Raw genomic sequence first — 25496 nt, forward strand, 5'->3', positions numbered from 1 at the left:
AAATAAATAAATAATAAATAAAATGGGCACTTTAAAGTGAAGTCAATGAAGTCCCATTTTCCAACGTTCACAGAGTCTGAGGTACCTTATAGAAAAATTATACATGTAAGATAAGCTTTCTACTTAGGCTTGAGCTGTAGTGCTGTTGGCTGTGAGTTCAGTGTTAATGATCAATAGTATGTAAAAATAACATGTCTTTTAAACACAAACATACATAAAATAAGATTTTTTTATTGATTAGTTGATGAAAACTTTGTGACTAGAGGATCACAAATATCTAACCCTGTATTTTCCCCAGGGGCAGTGATTCAGTATTTACTAATTCAACATTGCAGGCAACTCTATAGAACATAACTACTCAAACAATGAGAATCAACTGTATATGGCTTAAGCTTCTAAGCATCAGTGACTTACGTTGGCATTGGTGTTCTTTATGCAGCACTTTGTACAAGGCCTTTTGTGGGAGCGTATTCTGCTTAATCTATCTGATATGATGGAGGCATGTAGCATTTCCATTTTTAGAGACAGAATAAATAAGAGATTTTAGTCCATTTCACATTTCTCTTCTCTTTATATTGATCTTCTCTTGACTTTAAATGTTTCATCACAGGCCAGATTGTAGATACATAGTGGGAAAATGTCCTCATCCTCTTAAAAAAAAAAAAAAAAAAGACTTGTGGTTTCACTTGGCAAAATGGGTTTTATACCTTTGGGTACAAATTAGTCATTATCTGGGGTGATAAAGGTGTTTGCTTCTGTTTCACTTCATGATATACTTTGAACTATTATACATGCATGGGGGCTTTCTGATTTGAGGAATTTTTATCAGTTATGATTGTGATATGGTAAAGGCAATTATTGCCATGGTCAATATGGAGATTATTTTTATTGTTTTCTTTTCCTTCCCTGCATGGCATTACCTGTAGCAAAAACCTCTCTTATGGCTACATTTTACCATGGAAGAGGATTGAAGGATACCATAAAAAAACCATATATCTCACATAAGACTCGGCAATGAAGAACTTATGAAATACAAACCCTAGACATTTTTCATTAGCTTTGCTTTGGTGACTGAATACATCCAACCAACTAAGAGAAATCTTTTGCTGTTGCTACAAATAATTCATAACTTTAAATCTGAAGGCAGATTTGTATTTGTGGACTATATATGCAGTCAGATTTTATACTTCCTTTATTGGTATCCAAAGATTGGTTGGTAATTTACTGCTGCTTTTGCTCTCTTGTGTTAGATGTCTGGAAAGAGGAAATAAGGATCTGGAGTCTTGATTTCTTCCCTAAGATTTTGGAAGCTGTTTACTTACCCAATATCCTTTTGTTTGACTATAGCAGTATAAAACTCTGAAAAAAAAAAAGTGTAGAGTAAAACTGCTGATGTGGCCTCAATCTAAGCATTATGAACAGTGGCAAGATAATAACTTCTGTGCAGCTAGTAAACCACTCTACCAGTCACAGGAAATACTCAGATGAAACAGTAAGTCGCTAAGGTCTTTGAACTGGCTAAGGTCTCTCTGACAATAAGTACTGTTTTCTTAGTTGTTTTAAGATAAAAATTCAGTGAGTTAATAGTTATTTATAATTCCAAGTTCAATAGAGCATGGAGCTGTGTTATATGATTTTAAAGATCCTTTCTAATGAGTAGAGGTTAGGATTATATCTTTAAAATTTTTGATGTCATTATAAAAAAAACACTTACCAGGGTAGGACTGAGGTAGCATATTTCTTCATATGATTTCTTAGGAATACTCCCCAGAATGCCAATATATACAAAGGAAATGCTGACAGTTTTCAAAATTTTTATTGTAACTCAATCTATAACCATTTTAAAAGTAAATATTCTGCTTTCTAGTTGTCTTTGGCATTCACAGATCACAGTGAAATGGAGTATTTTATTGCCTGCCTTTGGGGACAGATATGCATAGTCATCACAATTCATAATTATGTCCAAAATCTTACCCACATGTTCAGGTAATGAGGACAAGTGTTCTTTATGGGGAAAAAAAAAAAAGAGGCTTACAAAGACTGTGTGAAATATATGAATGCTTTAACAAGGATTGCTAGAATTTACACTTCTATAATTAGTCATGTACAAATTTAACCTGTCTACTTTTTTGTCTTTCACACACATGGCCCATGTGATGAACCTGAAGTAGACTCTTTGGCTGAAGTTCTCAGCCAGTAAGACTGTACAATCCCTGATTAGGAGACCAGATTACAAAGTCACAAGGGGACCTGGAAAGTTAACTCCCAGCTCCAGAATCTGTCGATAAAGACTTTTATTCTTCCATACATGACTACAGCATTTCACACCAGCAATTTTCTTTGTTAAGTTCCACCGTTTCATAGAAGAGGGCTTTTTGTTCCCTGCTGTAGACTTTTGTTTGACATGTGAATAAGATTCAGTGTTATCATGCCCTACAAGCCCTGGAGGTTGTGTAGCTCTTGGCTACATATTTGACATAAAGTTCCATCAGTCTGCTCTGTCTCCCCTCTGCAAAATGTCTTTTTTATTATTCCTTATTATTCCTTATAGCCTTTGTACCTGCTCTTCCTTCTGTCAAGAAATCCAGCAGACATTCATGACTTGCTTCCTTACTTCATTCAGCATCTCTCAGAAAGGCCTTCTCCCACCACCTGTTATACTCAATACCCTTATAGTGGCTTATTTTTATTCACTGCACTTTTTACTACCTAAAATTATCACTTATCTCTTTATTTGTTTTGATCACCAGGATGATATATCTTACAAATAGGCATGTAGGGTTTTTTTGTTTGTTTGTTTATCCCAAGCACAATATGGTAGGCACAAAATAAATATTTGTTTAACAGATTAAACTATTTCATTGCTTTTTTTTTCCTTTTTATTCCTTCTCTTCATTTTGATCAGCACCAAGAGGCATGAAGATATTGCAAACTAAATAGAAGTAAGCAAGTACAGTGCATATGCATAGGGTTTAGACAGTAGACTCTGAAAGCAGAAGAGGGCATTGTCTGGTTCAAATCTTGATTTTTTCTCTTGGTACTACAAATCTGGGCAAATTACACAACCTTTCTTTTTTTTTTTTTTAAAGATTTATTTATTTATTTGACAGATAGAGATCACAAGTAGACAGAGAGGCAGGCACAGAGAGAGAGAGAGAGAGAGAGAGAGAGAAGCAGGCTCCCCGCTGAGCAGAAAGCCCAATGGGGGACTCGATCCCAGGACCCTGAGATCATGACCTGGGCCAAAGGCAGCGGCTTAACCCACTGAGCCACCCAGGCGCCCTTACACAACCTTTCTGAACCTGTTTCTTTGTCTCTAAAATGAGGGTAATCATGGGACATGTATCTACTCCACTGAATTATTTTAAAATTAAATGCACTAATTCAGATTAAGACTTTGGACAAGTGATTCATATATAAGCATTTATTTAGTGCTGTTTAACATTGTTAGTGTCTGGATTACAATATTCAGGAGAGGAAAGATAGCTCATTTGTACACACAACCGAGTAAGATAGAGTGCAGTGATGTGGATTGGAAGGAGTTCGATTAGAATATACAGCTACTGCATTTGCTGGTCATTAAGCTAACAGCGAATTTTATTCCAAATCTCCCAAATGCCTCCTCTTGTGTCATGAACCAACAACTCCAAAAATCTCTGTATGTAAAAGTCTGCTTATCCCCTCTGAAGAGCTAAAGTAGCTTTAGTATTTTTCCTAACACAGCACTCCAGGCACTCACTCCAACCAGTCAGAACTGATAAAAGTTCTCTGAGAACATTGATTTTTGTCTCTTTGATTTATTGCTAGCTACGTCACCAGAGCCCTAGAACAGTACTGGCACCAGAGTAGGTACTCAGTAAATATTTGTTGACCAAGTGAATAAATGATTTTCTATCTTTGACTTAGGTCTTTTGAATCTCAGGTAACAAAAGCATATTTTTAAGGCAAGTAGTGATGCCTCCGTGTACACAAGAAATAGGAGGGAGGAGAAAATACCTCACTTTACCTCCATTATGTCCAAGGTTATAACTGACATAAAGGATTTCTGTCTACCAGAGGGTCCAGGCCTCCTGGATATTCTGCCTGGGGAGTCTCTTAGCTCTCATCTTCTTCCACTATATCTAATGATACAGTGAATAAAGTATTCCTTCTAGGACAAAGCCACACACACACTTTGTTTTTCATAATTGCAACCATCTACTGCTCAATTACAACAGCAGCATAAGTGTTAAGCTCATGAATCTGATGTAATTTACATTCAGTCTGATGTTTTGAGAATTGTTTCTTATGAGGGGTATTAGCGTATTTGAAGGACCACAATGCAGGTATTTCATACATTTTCCAAATGGTCCTTTATTTCAAACATCCACTGAATGCTAACAATCCATGTTGAGGAATAATGACCCATAGAACACATTTATTCAGCAAACTATAAAAAATATATATTAACACAAAATTTCTGGAAATGTTGCTTGGATCTTGCTACTTAGATCTCCCATATGTTACTACTGTGGGGATTTATAGGTAATCCCCAAAGTATATAAACAAGTGAGTAGTTTTATTGATTAAAACAAAAAGAGAAGTATTTGAAAATTTCTATTTGTATTCTACCTAATATTATGGTTTAAGTATCTCCTATGTATAAAGAATAATCTTAGATGCCAGGACAAATGACTATACTTCTTTGTCACCTGGTTTCATCATCTAAAATGTCTGATAACACCTACCGAATACAGTTTTTTTTGAAAATCAAAGGAATTGATATACATACAGCTCTTAGAAAAATGCCTGGCACTTAATGAGGATAAATATATATTTTAGATATTGTAATTCTCATTGTTACATACACATTCTAATCCATATTTAAGTTTTAATCAGTTTTCTGGAATTGAATCTGTAGAATACGAATTTATAGGAGGTAATTTTCTCTAAATTATCATATATCATTTGGTTTCTTTGAATGTAACAAGTGTGAAGTGAGAAGGAATATAAAAGGATCGAGGACTGTTTAAAGAGCGACTCTAATTCTTCTCTAAACATATCATTTTGAAAAGAAAAATAATCTTATTTTCTATGATTATACTTAATACCGAAAGTAAAACAAAGGATAAATGAAGTTCTGTAGCTAGAAATGTAGGAATGACACTCCTAGTATGGTTTTTCTTAGTACATTTTCTTAATACATTTACATTACTTAGTACATTTTCTTAGTACATTCAGGTATGAGAAGTGAACTGTGCTGTAAACCTATGATTAAAGAGTTCAAAAGTAGTTGGCAAATAAAGAATAAGAAATAAGGGCATACTAGATTCACCTGATTATTTGTAAAACTATATACTCCCCAGCAATTCTTATATACTTTAGTGTGGGGTACAGATTAAAGTATTAAGTGAAAATACACAAAAAGGATGAGTATAACTCTTCAGCTACATTTTCGTGTCATTAGTGATAGTGCAACATGGAAAATGACTCCTACCATGGGGTTTTTATTCAACTCTGAGTATTTCTAAGGCAGAAAACATAAACCCAAGGGTGGTATAGAAGTCTTTCTAATAAGTCATAAACTTGCTTTGATACCCAAACAAGGTACATAATTTGCAGGGCCCAATGCAAAACGAAAAAGCAATCTCTTTGTTAAAAAAAATGATGAAGTATTTCAATATGGCAATGGCAGAGCCTTAAACCTTAGAAGGATATAACCCTTCTAAGAGCACAGTGACTGCGCAGGACCTATAAATATGAAACCAGCCATACTGGTACCATAATGATAAACATCCTGTAAGTAAACTGGACGGAAATCCCAGCATGAACGACATTTGATCTTAAACTGTTCTTGGGTAATATTAGCCAGTGCAATGTATCAGTTTATTAAATGAACCAAACAGGGCATCACCCAATCATGAAGAAATGTATCTGGAACACTCTGGGCATTTGCAATTTTAAAGTAAAAGTACAAAGGCAACCCAATACTCAAGATTCTCTTACACATGCCTTAAACTGATCAGATAATATCTGCATACATGGTTTTCCTAGATGCAAATATTCCCCACATACATTCATGGAAGTGTATCTTGAAAAGTGTGTTCTTAGTATTCCAACATCAGACTCACACTGGGTGCTTATAAATTCTCAGATTTCTTAGATTTTTCCTCAAATTTTATATACAAGATTTCTTGGGTGTGGTCTAGGAAATGAAACTTCAGACAATTTTTAATCATATTTATCTATGCCAAAGAAACCACCGATGTAGGGACTCAGGGAAAATGACAAGGAGAAAAAAACAAATAAAGAACTAAATACAATTAAAAGAGTCTTGGGGTGCCTAGGTGGCTCACTGGATTGGGCCTGTGCCTTCGGCTTGGGTCATGGTCTTGGGATCCTGGGATCGAGTCCTGTGTCAGCCTCTCTGCTTGGCAAGGAGCCTGCTTCCTCCTCTCTGTCTCTTTCTGCCTGCCTCTCTGCCTACTTGTGATCTCTGTCTGTCAAATAATTAAAATCTTAAAAAAAAAAAAAAAAGAGAGAGTCTTAATGCTGATTTAGTATCTGAGTTACCCAATATATTAGTGCATAATAACAAAATGCCACAACTGGTGGCTCAAATATCAGAAATTTATTTTCTTACAGTACTGGAAGCCAGCAGTCCAAGATCAAGGTGTCAGCAGGTTTGGCCTCTCCAGAGACCTCTCTAGAGGCCCTCCCATGACCTCTCTTCCTGGCTTGCAAGATTCCTACCTTCTCACTGTGTCCCCACATGGTCTTTCCTCTGTGCACAGGCATCCCTAGTGCCTCTCTCATTTGTCCACATTGATCAGGACACCAACCATATTGGCTTGGGGCCCACTCTAATGGCCTCATTTTTAATTTACCCACTTCCGTAAAGACCCTTTCTCTAAGAGTGGCCACATTCTGAGTATCCTGGGTGTTATGGTTTCAACATTTGAGTTTTGGGAGGAGATGAATCAGCCCCTAACACCAAGGCACTCAAAATTCCTGTCAGATTAGACTTGACACTTTCCTACTTTGTTGATACACTCCCTTCTAAATTTCCCCTTTTTAATTTCTGTTGTCAGATCTTTTGGGACATTGGATCCAAGCTTGTTGACCTTTCTATGAAACTGTCCTAGGGTTGAACAAGTCTGTTTTCAGAACCTACATGTCTGTTTTCAGAACATGTCTATTTTTAGAACTACATATCTGTTTTCATAAATAGCAGAAGAATAATATCTGGATTCCAGGGACCTTTTTGTAAATAATTTATGAAAACTATTGGATGTGAATGGATAGATATGTCCTAGGAGAATGTCTGATCATAGTTTTGCTTTAGTCAACATCACTACTCTAATTTCACTAGGGTAGTAATATAGTCCAATTTGTACTTATGTGTGTTTTCTTTTGTATGGATAATGTAACTTCTCACAGTCTCCTGTCCTATAACACACGCCTTCCTCCTGCTTTCCTGTGCTTTTAGACTTGGTGGGAAACTGCTCAGTTAAGTTTATCTTGAACACTTTTTCCCTGGCTTCCTTGCTGAATTTTAGTCTTACTTTTACATTTGCAAGCAGTATAACCTTGGAAAAAAAATTTAACCTTCCTGGTTTTCTCTCTTAAGGTGAGAGTGTGGAATCTTAAGATTTTTTTGCAGCTAATTTACTTGAAAAACCTGAGATCATGGAAGGTACTTTACAGATTTACTCTTAGGTGATCTTCTTCCAAAACTGAGAATGCTTAACAAATTTTGTAAATACACTTTTCTAGGCATAGAACATCTTTTCAAAGAACCAGTGACAGTTAACTCATATCCATGGAACATAACTTTCTCTCCCCATACACAACATTTCCCATTTCTTTCTCCTTTTCTAAAATTTCTCCTTTTCTAAACTAATTAATGTATAAAATTTCTCTTAAGTGCCAGAACTGTCTGATTTTTCCTAACACCTTTCCTGTTATGGTAGATGTAAAACTTCTTATTTTTTCCTGTCTGGTGCTCTAATTGGAAGATCTCCAAAAAATATGAAGATTTCATCTGACTAGATTCCCACTGGTTGAACAGGGAACTTGAGAATTTAGTGAATGCCGGAGGTCCTTTGCTACCTCCTCTTCACAAGTTTCTTTCATCCACAGTCTGAAGTAAATCCTGTTCTCTATGATTGATTTGTTTTGTTTGAACACTGAAAAAGATTAATTAATATTTAACCAATCAATTAATTAATGTCATTTGTCTTTGGTGATATTATTTATGATTTGCTCTTCCTTTCTTCCATCTCTTAGAATTTTTTTTTAAAGATTTTATTTATTTATTTGACAGAGAGAGATCACAAGTAGGCAGAGAGAGAGGAGGAAGCAGGCTCCCCGCTGAGCAGAGAGCCCAATGCGGGACTCGATCTCAGGACCCTGAGATCATGACCTGAGCCGAAGGCAGCGGCTTAACCCACTGAGCCACCCCGGCGCCCCTCTTAGAATTTTTTAACTCAATGGAAGATAAGATACAGAATTTGAGATATCTCTTTCTTTATCTGTAGCCTTTTTTTTTTTTTAAGATTGTGTTTATTTATTTATTTATTGAAAGAGAGAGAGAGAAAGAGAGCACTAAGTGGGGGAGGAGGGAGCAGAAGAAGAGGGAGAAGCAGACTCTCTGCTGAGCATGGAGCCCAATGCCTGGCTCAGTCCCAGAACCCTGGGATCATGACCTGAGCTAAAGGTAGATGCTTAACCAAGTTAGCTGCCCGGGTGCCCTTATCTCCAGGCTCTTCAGAAACCATAGGGAGCATATAGTTGCTCTTGTCTAAGACAAGGAAAATCAAGAGCTTCCATGGCCACAATGGGAAAACTTTGACTAAATAAAATTAATGCCTTAGATTTAAAAAAAAGTAATATGTATATACATTTTCATATACATGAGAAGATTTTGCCTGTCTTTGTTTTATAGACTTTATTTAATATAAGAACACTTCCGTTCTATACTAATTTTCTGATTCCTAGATTAATAAATAATGTCTTTTTAGGGAAGCCTGGGTGTAAGCATCTGCCTTCGGCTCAGGTTGTTATCTCTGGGTCCTGGGATCAAGTCCCTCATCCAGCGCATTGTTCAGTGGGGGGCCTGCTTCTTCCTCTGACTGCTGCACCCCTGCTTGTGCACTTCCTCCCCCACATCTCTCTCTCTCTGGCAAGTAAATAAAATTGTAAAAAAATAATGTCTTTATAATCTTGTGGTTTGGTGAAATTGTCAAAGCCATAAGACATTGTTTAACTTGACTATAATGGATTCTTTCTACCCCTCCATATTTTTCTATATCCATCTATCTCAATCTTTTGCTCTTTTTCTATTTCCTTTTTTTCATTTATTGGAAAACTTCAGAAATAAATCAGGTAACGTGCTGCCAGTATTCTTGCATACTAGAAACTCTAGAGATAGAATGTTAAGAATTTCAAAAAGAATAAGAACAATTAGGTTTTGTTTCTTGAGCTTTAAAAATGTTGGCTCTGTAAGGAATTGTTCCTGCTAAAATTTCAACTAAGAAATATAATTGAATAATATCTTTGTTCGCTGGTTAAAATAAGAGCTCTAGTTCCAAGATAAGGAGATATTTTAAACATTATTTTAGAAGTTTAAAAATATTGAACACAGGAGTTTGTAAATTTAGAACACTTTTGTGTAATAGCCATGATAAATATGTGAATCTATGAAAATTTAAAGTGAGTTAATGATTATGGTTTAAAGACAATTCTTTGTCTTTCTCTCACTCATTTAACTGCATAAAACTAAAGCCAACACAGTATAGTAGGTTATGGGAGACAGGGATTAAACTTTTCTTGATTTAAACTCTCCAAATTCTTGTATTGGTTCTATAAGCCATTTAAGTTATTGTTTTCACATATAAACATATATAACTGTTTAACTGAATGAATTTATAATTTATAGATTTTTAGTTAACTTTAAGAGCATGAAAATTTTTAATTTAGTAAATTAATAAAGAATTTTGTAGCAATATTTTTGGTATAAAGCTTTGGTCACTAAAATTAGTTCTTACACATTTTAAAATGGCTAGTAATTGGCAGGTATGGAAATGACTTTCTATAATGTTGGTTATGGAGGAGTTTTTGCCATTTTGAAACTTGTAAAGGTGATATGGAATGCATGCCTCTGAATAACATAACTATATGGTTCTTGGTTTCCTGACCAGTTTCTGTGTAACAGGAGGAAAAAGTTGGTTACTTTGTTAAAGGTGATAATTAATATGATTGAGAATGTTCTAGGCATAATAGTGACAGAAAGATATGAATATCCATAGAATTTAATGAATATGGTATAGCAGTTTATTTAGAGAATGTTACATTTAATTAGGATTGCAATTTAAATATAATATATACATAGTTTCACTTACTATGTCAATAAAGTCAAGTTTAAAGTTAAATGTAAAAGTTCTAATTTTATCTACTTATGTAATTACATATTTGTATATGTGTAGCTATATGCATAAAAGTAGATTAGGATCAGTTAAAAAGCTTATAAATAGTAAAAACCCAATTTAAAAAATAAAATATCTTAAAATGTTTAACAAAATTAGTTGAATATTAAGGCAGTTATTCATAAAGAAAATTTAATATTTTTTTCCAAATTTTTATATGGATGGGGGATAAATGGAAAAAAAATTAAATTTTCCTTCTGTGAAGTGGTCAGTTTATTCTGTACTCCGACCACAGACCTTCTTATCAAAATATTTTGTTAACCATTTCTACTTGGCAGTCTCATGTATCATTTTTGTCTCTATTTTTGAAAAAAAGGTTAAATCCCTAATAATTCATTTTACTTGTAATTTTCTTTTAAAGTATTGCCTATAACTATTTGCTAACCTTAAAACTTATGACTTACTTTCAAGTATATTTTCCCCTTGCAATTCTTTTTTTTTTTTTTTTTTAAAGATTCTATTTATTTGAGAGAGAGAGCACAAGCGGGGTGAGGAGTAGAGAAGGAAGCAGACTTCCCACTGAGCAGGGAGCCTTATGTGAGGGTCAAGCCTGGGACCCTGGGAGTATGACCTGAATCAAAGGAAGACACTTAACAGACTGAGCCATCCAGGTGCCCTCTTCTCTCAATTCTTGATACTTCCTTTCTCAAACCCTGTCTTCAATTCAGAATTAAAAAAAAACAAAAAACAAAAAACAGTAAAACATCCTTTTATCTAAAACTGTCTTTGAATTATCTGGAATAGCCATCAGATAACCCAAACATTTGATCCTTTTCTTCCTAAAAGGAAAAAAAAAAAACCAAAAAACAAAAGTAAAAAAGTTTTTCTTGGCATTCTCCATTAATTAACCAAAAGGCACTTTATAAAAGGTCTTTTATTTACCAAATTTAGGGTGAAAGAGGAAAAAAAATCTGATATATCAAGACAACTTTAGTCTTTATAGATTTAATATGTAACATATATATTATTAAGTCTTATGGCTCACAGGCTATGTGCTCTCAGGTTAAAAGAAACATTTGCAATAGGAATCCCAAAGACTGTCTACTATTTAATTTTGTTTCTAAGTTTACATAGCTTGTCAATCAGGAGAGTGAAGTGTCCATCAATACATGCTTTTGGCCCTGGAGTTTGGCCAGCGATTTTGACTGTTTAGAAATGATCTTATTCTTATTGTAGTCATGGACTTCCTACTTAATGTTTGTTATACAGGAGGAGGGGGCCTCATTCTTTTCCATTCTGGTAATACTTGCTCCCATAATATATCAGCACTAATTATCCTGGACCTGATGACCTGGATGGCCTTTCTCCATTTTACAGTCCTTTGATGTCAAGTGACTACTGGTGGTTGTCTCATGCAGATATTAACCCTGAAAAGGATGCATGAACTCAGAGTGCTTTCTCAGTCCCTGTGATGGACTTCTCATGATATATAGACTGGATTCATTTAATTCTGCTGTTTCCCTTTTTAACAAGTTGTTAAAAGTTGCTAGGAAATGGTAATGGTGAAATATGAATAAATATTTTTCTTAACTATGAAAAGCTTAGTACTTTCACATAATTTTTCGAACCATACCACACTCTTGACAAGATGCCTATGAAGCAGGTGGATAAAAGTCAATTTTGACTTTTTATTTATTAATTGCAAGTTATCACTCAATTCATATACCTATAATACTTTTAAAAAACTGATTACTAATCTTTTTAAACCTATTATACTGGGATAAACCACTGCTCATTCAATCACTACAGACTTAAAGGTCAGAGCTGCTGTTTGTATTCAGCTCCCAAGAACTGAACCATTTCACTCCCTTTTTCTGTAATTTTGGCTGTTGTAATTATGTGTTCGCACTGAGTAAAGGGCAGAGTGGAGCTTTCAACAGATCAGGTGCCCATTGTTACTAGCATAGCACTATAATTGAAGCTTTTTTTTTTTGTTTGTTTGTTTTATTATTTATTGTAAATATAAGTGTGTATGTTTTTTCCTGAGGGACCATTTAGCAGTTCAGCAGGTCTCTGTTACTAATCATTTTTCCCTCTTCAACTTCCTTCTCCATTCCCATTACATTAATTCAGATATCAATTAATACATACATTTGGCTGTTACTTCTTTATTTTTTTTAAATTTTATTTATTTATTTGGCAGAGAAAGAGATTGCAAGTAAGAGAGGCAGGCAGAGAGAGAGGGGGAAGCAGGCTCCCTGCTGAATAAAGAGCCGATGCGGGGCTGGATCCCAGGACCCTGAGATCATGACCTGAGCTGAAGGCAGAGGCTTAATTTTCTGAGCCACTCAGGCACCCCTGCCTGTTACTTCTTAAATGGAAAATTTCCACTCTGTGATCTAACTTTTCAGGTTATAGGGAAGTTAAAAGTATTTGTTTTGTTTTGTTGGGGAAAAAAAAAAACAACAAAAAACATGTTGGAAGATCCATTTGATCTAGATGGGAGTGATTTTTCTTAAGACCTGCAAGCTTATGCCATTCTGAGAAATCATATAACATCAAGGAAAAGCCTGATTTGAGTGAACAATGTGGTACAATAAGAAAATCAGAAATGTAAAGACACTTGGGTCTGCCTTTAAGACAAGGCTATGACAAAGCCTTTGGCTGAGTTCAGGCACTGTCACTTTATAGAATGCACTTGCATATTGTCCATTGTTAACTCACTTTCTCCCTTTATTTTCTTTCGTGGCAGTCATCTACTTTATGTACTCAATAAATATGTACTCGATAAATTGACAGATACTTCTGTCAGTTGTGGTAGGCTTTGAATTATTTGCCATGCCATATGCAAGTTCTTGAAATCATCTCCCATGCAGATGACACAAAGTTATCAACAAACCTTTTAAGAGATTAAATAAAGATATCATCTATAATATCAAATATTAAGTATTGAGAATATACATAATATCTATAATAATATCAAATATTAAATATCAAAGTGGAAAATTCCAACAAAAATCTATCCTTATGTAGTGCCAGCTTCAAATCCTGAATTTCCCCCCTTAGGCACATACTATTTTTTTTTACTCTTTCAAAGGCTCTCATATTTTAGGGACATTATATATTCAAATAAAACTTCATGAATATAATACTTTACACCTTTTCACTGCTATACCATAAGCAGAGAGTCCAAGATAGATATATGAGTTTTGCACTAAGAGTTTATATATTGGTTATTTTGCACAAAAAACACATTTTTCCAGAGATTGGGGAAATAAGAGTTCAATAAAGCCCTTAGATCTCCAAGCTAGCTCATGAGAGCAAAATGTAACTGAAGATGAAGTTCCTCTGTTATTTAAGCTTGGTGCCTTCTAAAACTACCCAAGCATCAGAATTTACATTTAGATAAGACTACCTAAATAAATAGATTTCTGAATCATCACTTGTAATCTTACAACTCACTATATATAGAAGATGGTTTGGTATAACTTGGATTAAAAAAAAAAAACTGTAATGGGACTCATTATTTAAAGAGAAGAATAAATGAAACAAGATGGGATTGGGAGGGAGACAAACCATAAGTGACTCTTAATCTCACAAAACAAACTGAGGGTTGCTGGGGGGAGGGGGTTTGGGAGAAGGGGGTGGGATTATGGACACTGGGGAGGGTATGCGCTTTGGTGAGTGCTGTGAAGTGTGTAAACCTGGTGATTCACAGACCTGTACCCCTGGGGATAAAAACATATGTTTATAAAAAATTAAAAATTAAAAAAAAATAAAGTGAAATATATTGTAATAAATTATATACTGTAATAATATATAGTTGTATACTATACGATATACTATAATATGTATATACTTATATAAGTATATACATTATTATATAAATTTATGTATTATATATATTTATATAGTTTTTATATACTATAAATTATATCCTAAAATATTATATCTATTATAGAAAGAGTTAAAAGCAGGACTAAATTAATTTTCTTGTAGTCACCACTTAGGTTAAGAAATAGAACATAATTATTTTTTGGTACACTCTATATACAACTATCCTCATCCTGTCCTTTTTACTTCTGCTCTGTAAAATAACAATTGGCCCGAATTTTGTCATAATCTTTCTTCTTCCTTTTCTGGATAGTATTAGCAAGCTCACCTGTATCTATTTAGATAAGTGGATAGATAGGTACTTCTGCTTCCTTTGAAAGCTATGCAAATGGATATATATTTGAAGTGCTTTTCTGTGACTTGATTCTTTCAGACAGCATTGTATTTTTCAGATGTAGAGACACTTTTGAACTGCAAATCATTCATGTTCAGTGCCATAAAGCATTCCACTTTATATAGCAAAATGCATTCTATTACTAACAGTTATTTGGGCACATTGCATTTGTATTCAGAAGCCATTGCTAAACCCTTCAAACTGTCTACTTAATCTGCAAATCCTTATATGTTGTTTATATAGACAATTTTTATTGACAATTAATGGTAGTTTGATTTCTATTTTTGAATAATTTTCCATTTAATTTATTTCCCTTATAACACTGACTAATTTGTCAGTGTTTGTAATTTGTTTAATCGACATTTTCTAGAAAGTGGAGACTGAGGCAGTAATTATATGCTGGTTTTATTGAAGGGGAATGTAATCCTAAAAATGAAGGAAAAGAAAGAGGACACAGGAAAGGAGGGAAGAATAATTACAAAATAGTACGCTACCTGGAGTGCCTGGGTGGCTCAGTCAGTTGAGAGACTGATTTGATTTCAGCTCAGGTCAGGATCTCAGGTTCGTGAGATCAGCCCTGCATAGGACTCGGATCTCAGCCAGGAGTCTGCTTGGGATACTCTCCCTCTCCCTTTCCCTCTGTCCTCCCCCATCATGATCGTACTTTCTCTTTCTCTCCCTCTCTAACATAAAATAAATATATCTTTTTTTAAAAAAATATATGCTGCTGGGATGGGTAGGTGGCTCAGTTGGTTGAACATCTGCCTTTGTCTCAGGTCATGATCCCAACATTCTGGGATTGAGTCCCACCTGAGGCTCCTTGCTTAACGGGGACTCTGCTTCTCCCTCTGTCTGCCATCCCCCCTGAGTGTTTGCTCTGACAGATAAATCGAATCTTTAAAAAATAATTTAAAAAAATAGTATGCTACCTACCTGTTAATTTCATTAATATTTCATTAATATTATACATAATCATTGCATTTTACACCAAGTACTCTGTCAAGAGAGAAGGGAGTAGCATTTATCTGACATCTCTTGGGTCTTCCTTTATCAGATTGTCACATAGGGCATTAACTCTTCTAAACTTCTAAGCCTTTTTTTAGAAGCTAGATTTTCTGTCCTGCACTCTGATTTCATATGGCTCCAGATACAGCAGGAGAAACTAGAACTTCTGTGGATACAGCCAGTTTGATCCTAGGTGTGAAATATCCCACAGCTTCTGTTGCAGTTGGCAAAATAAACATCTCATCCTGGGATGGATAGTGGCAGCCAATGGAATTAAGGGACAGGAAGATGATAGTGACCCACTGAGCAAGTGGTGAAGGTGGGGAAATGAGAAGGAGGTGGGGGTAAGAAGATGAGATCGAATGATTTCTGTGCAGATTTTAGTGAAATAGGAAATATGGTGATCCCAGATATCTTTTTATTTCCTCTGACCTGGGAAAGTGTTTGAACCCCTGCCATAGGTGTTTTGTTTTTGCTTTTCTTTAGGTCAAGGAAAGTCCCATTTATTTTTATTTATTACTTGAAATCATGAATGTTAAATCATATTTTAAAAATCTATTTAAGTAGCTTTTCCAGTGGGAGGACCCCACCACTCAGGTAGACAGTGACCGCCCCCCCATGCACTTGAAGGGTGTGGGAACCAACAACATCCTGTACCAACTGACCATGGCACTGTGTCTGGGCTGGGGGCAGGGGGCACGTCTACAGTCTCCAGAGCCTTGACTGGGCCTCCTTTCCCTGAAAGCAGTGAGACCAAAAAGCCTGCAGGACCTAAGCAAACATCAATAAATGTGCCGTCTTCCTGGGGAACCCCCCAAAATTTACTTAAATAATTATGTTTTTCTCCTTTGAACAAATGAGATATGTTTGAAAGCAGTGTCTTCTTTCCCTTGTAGATTAATGAATGTTATTTACTAATTTTTTTTAGAGTTTTGTAGCCTTTCCTTCATATTCTGCCAGCAGTTTGACTGATTTAGTTGACTTTACTGATAGGGTCCAGTTCATCATTCCTCAGGTGCTTGAGCTCTGAGTTTTCTTGCTTCTGTTGGGTTCAGACCAACTTAACTGCTCCTCTCAAGTTGATCTGAGACATTCATATTCTGCAGCTTTTCTGTTTCCTATAAAGAATTATATCCCAACAGTTCCAGTGTGTTCTTTTATTTCTTTGTTCACATGATTTGTCCTTTTGACTGATTACAGATTAATGGAATTCACAGAATGTGCCACAAAAAGCAGGCACTTCATTTATTTAAATAAAAAAAATAAATGTTTGATGTGAAAAGAGATATGAAAATAGATTTAAGCATAGTCAAAGGCTGATGAAAGAATTACCTAAATATTTGACAAAAGCACTGATTTGGCCATTTCCTTAAAGGAATAGGGTGATGGCTTTTGTGTTAAGAGTAAGGATATAATTGTGGCTGAAGGTGTTGTTGATGGGGTAATTTTCAAGTTGGCAAAAGCTTATCATTGAGAGTTGCAAGTATAGGGGCTCCTGAGTAGCTCAGTGGTTTAAAGCCTCTGCCTTCGGCTCAGGTCATGATCCTAGGGTCTTGAGATTGAGCCCCGCATCTGGCTCTCTGCTCAGCGGGGAGCCTGCTTCTTCCTCTCTCTGTACCTGCCTCTCTGCCTACTTGTGATCTCTGTCTGTAAAATAAATAAATAAAATCTTAAAAAAAAAAAAAGAATTGCAAGTATAAAAGGTGAAATTACCTGGTCCCTTTCCCATATTCTGTTACTATATACCTCTGTGCAATAGCCACAGTAGGTATGATAATACATAAATGTTAGCCTGGGAAAGTGGAGTGCACACCATGTTGAGTGGATTCATTTGGAAAGAAAGAAAACAAATCAGAGAGAAGGGGAATTCATATATGCTAAACAGTAAGAGCAAACCCTCTCGTGGACTTTCCGTGCAAATATTTCATGAAAAAGGAGAGGCAAAGATGGGTTTGATTGCACTTTTCCCTGACTCCTACTGAATCTTTTTCATTAAGCACAATGTGTGTGTGTGTGTTTGTGTGTGTGTGTGCACGCACACATACATGTGCGTGTGCATGTGTGTGAATGATGTAAATTCGCAACTTTCTCAACAACCAAAATGATAATTCCAAAAATATTTGAAAAAAATTCATTAGTATATGTAAACATCCAGTTCCGCATTTTGCCAAAATATGTTGGACACATTTACCTTTAGTTTAACTGATTGAATAAAGAAATTCTTAGAGAATACATGGCCATCATGCTTTGACTCTTTTTCTAGAAAGGAAAAAAAAAATAATAAGAGAAAATATACTGTGGAAGTGTTAATACATAAAACCACCAGTGAATAAAGAAGTCATCTGGCAAAAACTGTAATTCCATAATTGAATGATAATGGAACAAGAAGAAGGAGGTGAAATATAAAGCCAGCTTTATCAGATTACATTAACAGAAATCTAGGAAGAGAAAAAAATATTTTTAAAATCATACTGCAAATTATATTGAGCAGTTTTTCAGTGTCTCCTGTTTGATAGGTGAATCTCTTAAAATTCAATGAATTGCTTTATTTTATGGCAGTTTCTTTTTTGTCTTCTATATTTGACGTTTAAATATAAGAATTTGGATTATTTATATTGTACTGACATCTGGTGGACCTTGGCCTTGATACAACTAGAAAAGAAGCAATGATTGGAAGCATCCATCAGGGTCCATTGAACAAATCTATGGCAGCCTTCAAGTCATATAGTAAATCAAACAAGAGTGAGAATATTATTTTAGGTTCTATCAACATCTCCTCACTTCATTTAAAGGGAAAGATTGAACAGCTCTTGGCCATGCAATGAAGCTACTTTAGTACTTAGCACCTCAGTAATGCCTATATTTTGTGATGTTATTTAGGAGATAATTATCTATGAAACCTGATGCCTTCTTATTTCTTGAATCCTCAGAATTTTCTATGATGGTATCTCTTCTGCTCTGGAAATATATATGTGGTACAGATCCTGATATAGATAAATAAAATATGTATCCGTATATACATCTATGAATGCAACTATATACATTTGTAATATATAATAGATATTATAGATATACAGGTATTACATGTATATTATAGATAGATATATACCTAGTATATATAATAGAACTTTTGCCCAAGTACTTGAATACAATTCAAGTGTCTAGGAAATGAAGGGGTATTTATAAGCTTCAAATGAGCTGCTTTTGATCTAATTTGGTGTTGTTCAGTTGACAAAATTTAGCCTGGATTTGTGGGCTCTATCCCCTTTGAAAGAGTGCAAAAATGCAACCTGATAGAATAGGAAAACCAAGGTAAAAGAATATTTCTTAGATAATGAAAAACTACATGAGAAAATTACTTCCCTGAAAATAAAAATTTTCACTCTATTTTACTTTTAGTCAGACTCCTGGGACCTGCCTTGCATATCCATTAGAGCTAGAAGGAGACTAAATCAGGGAAATTCATCCCCAAAGCAGTTATATTTAAGAAAGCCTTTTATTATTTTATGCTATTTCATCCCAAATAATTTCTTTTGGTGTTTACAAGTCATACAGGAAGAAAAGAGCATATTTTTTCACATGGTAATGAAGAGTAAATTTCTAAGCATGTTACATGCTTTTTCAGTGCCATTAGTGTTCCATTATAATTGAATTACTGTCCAAGATAGTATTGTCGATAGGTATGAAAAACCTGTCTGTGCATTTATTCTGACTCTTGACTCACTGGTCCCATCCTCTCTGTTTATATGGTATGGAGCTAATAACCTACCATACGTTATCCTCCTGAACACTCATAGGTATTCAAGACAAGAGCATAATTGCGATTAACTCCATACCTGAAAATACAAAATTACTGAATGAAAAAGTTGTTTAGTAAAATATATATCACAAGACTGTGAAGTTAATATATAATATCTTTTAATCGTAAGAATTCCAAATAATTTTGAAAATGAAATTTCTGGTTACTTACCTAGCAAGTCTTTAGCAGAATTCAGATATAATTCACAATGATGAGAAAAAGGAAATCAATAGTTCCATGTTCACAGGAGATTGCTAGGGGAAATAGTTAATTCAGTTGAGTGAACATTACTTAATTGCTGATTCAGCCAATGAAATCATCCCTGTAAAGTATTACAAACTTAAGCACTTATATATATGCATATATACATTAATACATAAGCTATATATGAATATTAATATAGGATAGCTCATACATAAACCTTACATTTAGAAATTGCTTGGTTAATTTCATTAATGGAAAAAGTTACTTTGGGCTAAATACTGGAATTTGAGACAATAGGTTGATTGCATTATCAGGAAGTTGCAAATTTGTTCCATCATTATACTTTTTGTAATTACAACTTTTTGTAACTACAACTTAATATACAGATGTAAACTCTAAGTTTTCTTTTATTTCAGAGAATCAGTTCAAAACTATAGTGCTATTTATCTTTATTGAAATGGCCATTTTATTGTTTTATTGCTTTCCCTTCTAATGCTTCTAGATATAATTGTGACAATTCTCTTCTTTTCATTTATATTATTCAATTTTTATGAAAAAATCCTATTATTATATTGCTTTTTATGCTCAAATATAAACTACTGAGACATTATGAGCAATGTTGGTTTTAGGAAAATAGAATCTAGTGAATACTTTTCAAAAGCCATTCCATGGCACTGAACAGGTGTTAGTGATAGATAAAAGACACTCATAGCCATAACCTTTTAGCTATTCTTAAACAAATAAGCACACAAACAACAACAACAACAAAAATGCAAACTATGCATACATGTGAATTCTTTTGTCAGATTGTTGTGGTTGTTAAGACTGAAAGCACAAGTTCATACTAGTATATATGAAGATGAAAAATTATCATTTATTCCTACATTAAGATTTTACTTAGTAGAAAAAATGAGAGATACTATATTGTTGTCTCTCTGAATACTCATATAATTTAATCAAGTTACACTAGGTGGTTGCACTAGGTTAGACCATCCATTTTAACTGACATCAATGACAATTCTCACAAACTATCTAAATCTATGTAAATTAGACAGTCTTTTTTATGAAGAGCTACATATTGCTGAAAAAAATATTTTTTTCAGAGTCTCATAGCACATTGTCTCACTTTACATTTGGAAAAATGAAACAGTGAAATTAATTATCACATGACATACAGATAGTGCTAGAGTGTCTTCAAGGGCATGGTTGGAATATCTTGAATGTTCTTACTATAGTTCCCTTCATATCACTAATTGACTCTTAATCATGCATATCTGGGGCAAGTTTCATCATCATTACATGAAATTCACTTAAAAATTGGGCAAATTGAACAATGAACAAGCACTGTAGCAAAACAAACAAGCACATGACAGTAATTATAGATTGCTTCTGGTTTCACTAAAAATTCAAGGAATTGTATATCCCTTTTGTTTTTTGAAGGGTTAAGAGATTAGAGATGTAACCTACCTTTACTGGCAGAAGCATATTAAGACAGGGTACCAGAAGGAGGCTTGTCAAATTACAATTTGAAAGCTCAAATTGTAATCACTAGCTTTTGGCCATATTCTAATCATAGTGGCATAAAGTAAGCCTGTGTGAAAATTAAAAATGTAAAGAATATAATATTTATCAGATAATTGCCAAGCTTTCTCTCAATCATGCTTTTTTGGTAGCATGCACAATATTAGACATTAATACTAATAAATCCTCAGAAAAAAAGTAAAATTCCCAAACTGTATCTAATATAGTATTAGGCCATCATAACTAGAGCATGTTGTCATAGTACCATCACCCAGTGAACTTTCTAGGTAGCTATTATCCACAACTGATGAATAAACCAGATAAACTAGGTTGCAAGGTTATGTTGTTCAGTGTGAATTATCCAGTTTTGCTCCACTAACAAAGATGTATTTCCCCTCTATCACTTAGCTAGATCCTGTTTCCTAAAAGAAAATATATATGAAATAATCAGTCTTACATTTCTATTTATAGCCAACACAAATATGGCATCCAAACTGCCATCACTTGGTCTTTATATATTCATATTACCCACTTTATGTTGGTGCATGATCTAGATTTTTTAAAACAATGATCCTAAATCCATTCTAAAGAGGATAGCTAGCTGCCTGAGGTGTTGAGGTAGAAGAATGCAATGAAAGGATCAGGACTATCTGTAAAATCCATTTTTAAGCCTTGCAGCTGTGTTTATGTGAATGTCTGATCACTGAGATTGGACATTGAAATAAGTGACTATGATGAACCAATTTAAAACCAAGATCAGATATTCAAATCAAACCATTTGCATTTATTTTTTAGGTCATACAGTAAGATGTTTTCCACCATATGCAAGGTAAAACATACACTTCCACTTTTCTAAACATTTAAATCTAGTGCAAGGCATTGCCTTGGTGACAGGAGTAGGAAAGAATATTAAAAATAACCCTGGGTTCATTAACATAACTTATCAGAAACTTGGTTTTCTCCTTGCTGAATAAAAATAAAACTATTTCTTGACCTACTTCCCAGGTTTTGATAATAAATTGGTAATGATATTAGTTATCTATTATTATATAATAAGTTAATACACACTTAGTGAGTTAAAGCAACACACACCTGTATTATCTCACAGTTTCCTTAGGTCAGGAATACAGACATGACTAAGATGGGTCCTCTGCTTCAGAGTCTTTTACAATCAAAGCGTCACTAAGGACTGAGATCTCATCTGAAGACACAAGTGGGAAGGATCATCATCCAAACTGTGGCTGTAGGTTGTGGTTGTTGCTAGGCTTCAAATTTCTTGAAGGTTGTTGGCCTGAGGGCCTCCTTTCATTGCCGCTTTTGACTGGAAACAACCCTGTTTCTTGACAGATAGCCTCCCCATGTGGCAGCTCACTTCATTGAAGCCAGTAGGGGAGAGCAAGACAGAATTTACAACTCTTGTAGCTTAATTCCAAAAGTAACATTCCATCACCTTTGCTATAACATATCACTTAGAAGTAAGTTTCTAGGCAAGCCAACATAGGAGACTGGGATCACTGAGGCTGCCTTAGAGTCCGTCCAATACAGAGATCTAGGTAAAAGTACTGTGTAAGCTTTTAGATACTCAAAATATAAACATTTGAAACTGTATTTCTGAGTAAAATTTTTTTTACTCAAGCATATGTTTGGTAGGAAAAAGCTCTAAATATCCAAATCTCTTAATATTTTGACTAATGAAGTTACTTTTCATATTGTGGACATATTAACTTTTATAACAAAAAATGAAATAACTGCATTTTTATAACATAATAGTTCAATGTATTTGCTTTGGTGTCAGACAATATGGGTTGAAACTTTGACTCTATCACTTCCTAAATGTGTGGTCTCTAGCAATTTACTAAACTCTGAGTCTCAGCCTCCACATCTGCAATATTTTACTATGAATATTTTTCATAAATAAGACTTGTTAAGCACTGAGAACTATTTTAAAATGTTTTTATTATATTTTTAATAGTAGTGATATTATCATTAGTGTTAATACTGCTGCTATTACTGTATATGCTTGTCACCATGGATAGATTTGTGACAGTGGGGGAGGGGGAAGAAATTATTTGCATTTTCTCCACTTCTGAACCTTGATTCTCTTTCTGCTTTCATGTTTAATGACACATTCACCTTTAATATGAAGGTGAATAATTATAGCACACATTTCATATTTTTGAAATTTGAACTGGTAATGAATATAGAAGTAGTGCTTTCTATTAGCGATACCCATAACAGGCCATTTAGCCAGAACTGCCAACTTAGAGTGGACTAGAATGAGCTCATCTGCTCTCGGCCAACCCATGCCATCCTTCAAGGCTGAGTTAAGCCAGACCTCAATCTTTAGATATTCATGAACAGTCCAACCCTCAGTGACCTTTCTTTATGAATTTAAATGTACTCATAGCCTGTTCTATAGATTTTAATATCTAAATAGGTAATATATCTTTCTTCTACAGATAAAGGACAAATTCTTTGAAAGTATATCCATGCCTGTTTTACGTTTATAATTTTCAACACTGCTTAACACAATGATAATAAAATTGTGTACTATATAAGTACTTATAGATTATACCACTGTACTGTCTAAATGTAGCAAGTAATTAAAATCAAAGCAAAATCCAAACCTGGCTTAAATATTATTGGGAATTGATTGAGATATCTACATGGAAAGTCCAGAGGTTGGACAGGCTTCAGGGTTTATTGGTTTAGAATGCTCATGTCATCAAGGACTCAGTTTTACCTTTCCAGGATTTCTAGCAAAAATTCTAAAGTTTACCTTGACATTGGTGTGGAAAGGGGTGTGTGTGTGTGTGTGTGTGTGTGTGTGTGTGGTGAGAGAGAGAGAGAGAGAGAGAGAAAGAGATTTAATTCAATCTAGTTTTTTTTTTTTGTCCCCCCTTGGAGCTAGCATTAAAATCCAAACTTACCACTGTCAATAGAATGTTCTGCAATGATGGAAATGTTCTATATAACCGTGCTGCTTAGTGTGACAACTACTAACCATATGTGTCTATCAAGCATGTGAAATGTGCCTAATGTCTTTTATTTTTTTCAATTTTAGTCAATTTAAATTTAATAGCTACATGTAGCTAGTGGCTACTACATTCATAGCACAGGTGTAAAGCATGTAGACTACTTGGAGAAGGAAAACATTAAAAAAATCAGAAACTATTTAGGAAGAACTATAAGGAAAATGGATCATGGCTAAACAAACAATAACGTTCCATAAATTTACTGAAATTGGATTGTTTCAAACAACTCAAAAATTAATTCATGATCAGTTGGTAAGAACTGAGAAACTAATCACCCTGTAGTCTCAATATTCTGTAGCTAATGCTTTCAAAAATAGGTTATAGGCATATACAAATCATTTCTATTTCCACATAAAAACCTGTCTTACTACCTTATCCAGTCAGATGTAAATTAACCAAAACATGAGATAGTTAACCTCTGTCACTGTAGCTAAGTAATTCTGGCATAGTAAAATACAGAAAATGTTATTAATTATTTGGTAAGTTTAAGAAATGAAATCAGGTTCCCACATGTCAGCTATCTGGATTCATCTGTGTTCATCAAATGAACTTGATAAATGTGAAATTGTCCTTTTGCTTTGTACTGTATTTGAAAAGCCCTGGTAATTACATGCTTCTTGAGGAGAAAAACTGTTTTGGTTTGTGTGCATATGTTCAATTTTCGTGCTGAATTTATTATAAAAATAAGTGAGGTATAAATTTGCCTCGGTGACAGTGGCTGTGAAAGGTAACTCTGAATTATTTGGCTTAGAACTATTAATGATTAAAAACGTCAGCCTTAATGTTGCATTAATGTAGTATTTAAATTGAACTCTTTATAAAATTTAATCATGGCACCATGTGGATTGGCAAGTTCAGGTACAGAGGGTCACTTGGAATTTAAACAGATCTGCATTTAACAGGTTGAACAATGCTTTTCCAGTGTATGTTGAATTTCTCCTTTAATCTCCAAATTGACACATATTTTGCTAAAAAAATGAGCTTGAATCTCTTGTGAAAATAAGCACTGTTTTTGTTCTACATTTTATAATGACAATTAGGCATACATTGGAAGAAGACAATGACATATAACCTTACTCTGGTTTTCCTAGAAGCCCTAGGTGAAGCTTCCACCTCAACACTCAGCTTCTTGCACCCCAAAGGTAATTGCACAATAGGGTTTTACTCTCTAGACATGATCAGACATACAAGTTGATAACATAACATAACAATGAACATACCTTGTTGAGCTGAATCAACAAACACATTTTCAGGTTTTATGAGATTGAAAAAATTTCAAAGTCAAGATTGCATCTGTT

The 25496-nt window shown here is 34.4% G+C and overlaps 1 long non-coding RNA gene across 1 annotated transcript in view; it reads right to left on the minus strand.

The window, feature by feature from the left end:
• Positions 1-299: 299 nt before the first annotated feature.
• The window catches only part of LOC116567043, a 33962-nt gene continuing 8765 nt past the window's right edge, over positions 300-25496 (minus strand). Inside the window, exons 3-7 of the long non-coding RNA XR_004276088.1 lie at positions 22256-22534; positions 21110-21233; positions 19610-19692; positions 1323-1359; positions 300-648 (exon numbers count right to left, since the gene is read on the minus strand). This is a non-coding gene — a long non-coding RNA (uncharacterized LOC116567043). The remainder of the gene's footprint in view (positions 649-1322; positions 1360-19609; positions 19693-21109; positions 21234-22255; positions 22535-25496) is intronic.

The sequence above is a fragment of the Mustela erminea genome, chromosome 1 (assembly GCF_009829155.1).
Source record: "Mustela erminea isolate mMusErm1 chromosome 1, mMusErm1.Pri, whole genome shotgun sequence".
In the NCBI taxonomy this organism is placed as follows: Eukaryota; Metazoa; Chordata; class Mammalia; order Carnivora; family Mustelidae; genus Mustela; species Mustela erminea.